The sequence below is a fragment of the Coregonus clupeaformis genome, chromosome 9 (assembly GCF_020615455.1).
Source record: "Coregonus clupeaformis isolate EN_2021a chromosome 9, ASM2061545v1, whole genome shotgun sequence".
NCBI lineage: Eukaryota > Metazoa > Chordata > Actinopteri > Salmoniformes > Salmonidae > Coregonus > Coregonus clupeaformis.
The window spans coordinates 1305499-1310809 of record NC_059200.1 but is presented as its reverse complement, the minus strand read 5'-3'; positions in this window follow the sequence as shown (position 1 = coordinate 1310809).

The window sequence follows — 5311 nt, the reverse complement described above, 5'->3', positions numbered from 1 at the left end:
GCTCAATGTCAACTGCTGTGCTGTCATGCATGTGTGTCCCCTGGTTTTTAGTCCTTCATGGTCCTCACTCACATACTGGCTTGCCTGCTCTCTCTCTCTCCATCTCTCAGACATACTGGCTTACCTGCTCTCTCTCTCTCCATCTCTCAGACATACTGGCTTACCTGCTCTCTCTCTCTCTCTCTCTCTCTCAGACATACTGGCTTGCCTGCTCTCTCTCTCTCCATCTCTCAGACATACTGGCTTGCCTGCTCTCTCTCTCTCTCTCTCTCTCTCAGACATACTGGCTTGCCTGCTCTCTCTCTCCATCTCTCAGACATACTGGCTTGCCTGCTCTCTCTCCATCTCTCAGACATACTGGCTTGCCTGCTCTCTCTCTCTCCATCTCTCAGACATACTGGCTTGCCTGCTCTCTCTCTCTCCATCTCTCAGACATACTGGCTTGCCTGCTCTCTCTCTCTCTCCATCTCTCAGACATACTGGCTTGCCTGCTCTCTCTCTCTCCATCTCTCAGACATACTGGCTTGCCTGCTCTCTCTCTCTCTCTCTCTCTCTCACACATACTGGCTTGCCTCTCTCTCTCTCTCTCTCCATCTCTCAGACATACTGGCTTGCCTGCTCTCTCTCTCTCCATCTCTCAGACATACTGGCTTGCCTTCTCTCTCTCTCTCTCTCTCTCTCTCTCTCTCTCTCTCTCTCTCTCCATCTCTCAGACATACTGGCTTAATGGGTTCTTATATTTGTCCTATTTCACAGATATACACGTGTGTGAATTGGAAATATGTTTTTTTTTGCATATCCCAACTCTCCCTGAGACACCCTCGGAGAGTGGGGTCACGTCCACGGTCAACCATTATCAACCCTGGCGCAATTAGGCTTAAGTGCCTTACTCAAAGTGCCTTGTCGGCTTAAGTGCCTTGTCGGCTCGGGGATTCAAACTAGCAACCTTTCGGTTACTGGCCCAACGCTGTAAAGGCTAGGCTACTTGCCGCCCTATACCTGCTTGCCTGCTACCTCTCTCTCACACTGGCTTGCCGCTCCGTTCCCTTTCCTCCTCCCCTCTGTAATATCCTAATAGTCCAGCCTCTGTAAAAACAGCTTGCTATAGCTTGTCCCTGTATGATGCTGTGCGGTGACATCAGTCTGTTCTGTGTGTGTGTTTGGTGTTGTGTTCTGTTTGATACATACAGGATGTTCCAGGATCACACAGCTCTGACCAGAGGAAAATAAGAAACATGATTGGACGTTAGAGGTGACCGCTACAGCACCACTGTAACACTGTTAACAGCTCACAACGCCACGGGGTGTGTGTGTGTGTGTTTGTGTGGGGTTGTGTGTTTGTCTGTGTGTGTGTGTGTGGCAGAGAGGATTGTGTGTGTGTGTGTGTGCGGCAGGGAAGATTGTGTGTGGGGTTGTGTGTCTGTGTGGTGAGGGTATGGGTGTTGAGGGGAGGGGGGGTGTGTTGAGGGGATGTTTGTGTGTGTGTAGGATAGGGTAGTGTGTGTAGGGTAGGGTAGGTTGTGTGTGTGTAGGGTAGGGTAGGGTTGTGTGTGTAGGGTAGGGTTGTGTGTGTAGGGTAGGGTAGGTTATGTGTGTGTAGGGTAGTGTGTGTAGGGTAGGGTTGTGTGTGTGTAGGGTACATTTTACATTTACATTTTAGTCATTTAGCAGACGCTCTTATCCAGAGCGACTTACAGGAGCAATTAGGGTTAAGTGCCTTGCTTAAGGGCACATCGACAGATTTTTCACCTAGTCGGCTCAGGGATTAGAACCGGGTAGGGTTGTGTGTGTGTGTAGGGTGAGATGTGTGTGTGGTGGGAGGATATGTGTTTGTGTGTGTGAAAGGGGCGAGGTGACACTGTGTTTCCTCAATAGCTGCACGCTCCACAGCCAAACAGCTAAACTGCCTGGTAGGAAATACTCAACATAGTAGTCCGACATGATTGTCACCACACTACATGCCATGCAGTCCTCTTGAGTTTATCCTCTCCTCTCTTTTGGATATCATGCTTGCTTCAGAACCAAAAAGGTTGCAGGTTTGAATCTCAGTTGCTTGAGCTACTCACCGACTTTGCTAGAGTTTGGATGCAAATTCATTAATAACTGTCAAGCAGTTCCATATTTGGAAGCCATATCAATCCGGCAATGTTTGTTTTCCCCCCTAGCAACAGTGATATCAGATAAGATAGACCATAAAACACTAAAGATTAGTTCTGAAGCTAACATGACTCGGGCCAAGAGCAGTAAATACATACTGAAGACAATACACAGAGATAGCTTTTAGTTTACACTGCCCACAGGCATAAAAACAGCCCCGTGATCTGACTCCACATGCCACTGATGCCAGTTTTATAATGTCTATGAGACGGATTTGGCATAGGTTACTGGCTAGCATACCTATCGGTCACATGAGGGGGAATTCATGACTACCTGCATTCCTTTAGTCCAGGGGTATTCAACCGGGGATCCACGGCACCCTTAGGCCCCGCGGAGGTACTGCAGGGGGTCGGCGAAAATATATATAAAAATTCTCACGAGTGGCGCAGTGGTCTAAGGCACTGCATCGCAGTGCTAGCTGCGCCACTAGAGATCCTGGTTCGAATCCAGGCTCTGTCGTAGCCGGCCACGACCGGGAGACCCATGGGGCGGCGCACATTTGGCCCAGCGTCGTCTAGGGTAGGGGAGGGAATGGCCGGCAGGGGATGTAGCTCAGTCTGTAGAGCATGGCGTTTGCAACGCCAGGGTTGTGGGTTCGATTCCCACGGGGGGTATGAAAAAAATATATAAAAAGTAAAAATAATAATGTAATGTATGCACTAACTGTAAGTCGCTCTGGATAAGAGCGTCTGCTAAATGACTAAAATGTAAATGTAAAATATATACATATATGTTTTAATGAATATCTCTGGCAACAACAGAATAAACTAAGTTTGAGTGACAGTAGAAAAGAGGATAATATCTTCTTTCTAATGATGATGACTTTATTTCTCAACTCATGATATTGAGCAAATTACACTCATTGGAACCAATTACACTCACTGGAGTACCTGACATACGCTTTGAAAAAGCACCCGCGAATAGGCTACCAGTCAATAGGCTAGCAGTCAATAGGCTAGCAGTCAATAGGCTAGCAGTCAATAGGCTACCAGTCAATAGGCTAGCAGTGAGGCAAGTGCCACTGGCTGCTGGTAAGCTTTCTTGACTTGGACATTAATCTTTGCCAACACATGGCTAAGCTTTATTTAACCAGCTAAATAGCTGCTCTTAGCGAAATGTGTTTGGAGTTACCGTTCTAGCTAATAGGCTATGTTAGAGTTTACACTCCCTCTTCCAATTCTAATGTGGGGAGGTCAAAATAATGAACAACTATCTACCAAATCTATTAAAATGTTGATAACTTCTCCTTGCCATTATCATTCACCTGATGATAAGAAAACACATCAAACATTTTAGTTTTGCTAACGTAAGATGATGGTCTCTGGGTCACCGGTTTGCCTGGGAGGGGGTCTCTTATACAAGACAGGTACAGTACATGACTACCTGGAATATCTCCGGTTGTGCTATCAGTGGTTACTCAAAGATTGGCTCTCACATCAGATTCCTGTTTCTTCGTGGGGATCCGGGTGTAACATTGTCGGCAGCGGGCAGCCATGTTGACTCTTTAGAGCGATCGCTGCCCCACTGTTTCTGATGATGATCTGGCACGGAATGGCCGACTAGCCCTGCTGATTTCTGTCATGTTTAATGAGCTGGTGTCTGGCCCGGGCCCTGTCCCACGCCCCTGGCTCCTGGCATGGAGAGGGGCCGACTGAGCTGTGGCTGGGGCTGGAGGCAGGGGTTGGGGCAGGGGACTAGGGCACGGGCTGGGGCTAGGGCAGCGTCTGGGGCTAGAGCAGGGACTAGGGCTGGGGCAGGGGCTGAGGCAGGGGCTGAGGCAGGAGCTGGGGCAGGCTGAGACAGGAGCTGGGGCAGAGGCTGAGGCTGGGCCAAGCCGGGGAGGCCTGCATGCCTGTTCAATGATCAACAGGGAAGTTAGGAGGCCTTCCCGTAGGTGCCAAATGAACCTTAACCTTTTTTCACAGGAACAACAAGGAAGGCGAGAGGAAAGAACAACATGCATGGACACATCATCAGACACTCCACACCAGGCTTCCAGCATGTTCTCTTGACTTATTATGACATGACCCTCAAGCCTGTTGCTTCTGGCTATAGATGAAGCGTTCAGTGGAGTGTGTTTTCCATTCCCCTAATCTTGCTGTCCGGGGGATTTTGTCAAGAGCAAGCCTTCATTTCTGAGTTGTTGTCTACTGTACAGAACAGAGGAAAGGACAGTGAGCTAACCAAGGTAATGCTGTGTGTGTTTGGACTATCTGGGCTGGATGAGAGCTATTGGATAAGTCAGTGACATTGCACCCTTCACTATGCTAGTCTGCCTGGTGAGTATCCTGCGACTGTTTGAGTTTTTATCAGAAGACAAGAACTGTAAAAACGGAAATGAGCTAAAAACTCATTGTCATTGTTTTTGACACATTGGCAGTGACATCACGCAAGTCCTGATGTGGCGTTATTTGTGTTGCTTTTTCTGCAGGCTGTTTTGATGTGATGTCATCGGAACTCTGCTTTGTGTTAGTGTGGATGTAAAGGCCGAGGCAGTTCAGTGACAGTGTGTGTAGCCACGGAGATCATATTCAATTATAACACGTCATTGTACACTTTAAACTCCTTACAGATACATTTGGGACTGCAAGTCTGCCTCCGCTATAGTCATGTAGCTAACATATCCCTCAAGAAACAACCTCTGTTCAATTTGACTTGGGTACCATTTCAATATCATTATAATACATCCTGTGTAAAATATATGTAACACTATAATAATCTGATTAGTGTATCAGAAGGTAGGTTTTGCTACATTGTTTTGGAGACTGTAGTGAACTGTGGGGTTACATAATCACATTCTCTGCCTCCTGTCTGGGATGTTCCTCTCCTGTCTTTCCGACTATCAAAGTACAAGAGGTGCCACTCTGTTATTGTCACGGATCATTGGATCACTGGATCACCTCCGTGTTGACAGATTCCTTGTTGACATAGCTGTCCAATCAAAAGGCTGCGATGGGATCGGATTGACTCCTTGGGGTGCATGTGTTGTTTTGTTCGCCCAGTCTTAGAGGAGAACAGGGCCTTGGATCAAATGTCTCGCATTCTTTCTTTCTACTTTTCATGTCTTTTCTTGTCTTTTTTTCAGAACAGGTAGAAAAACAAAATATAATTTATACCTATCTCCCAGGTAGATGAAACAATTCCATCCACAATG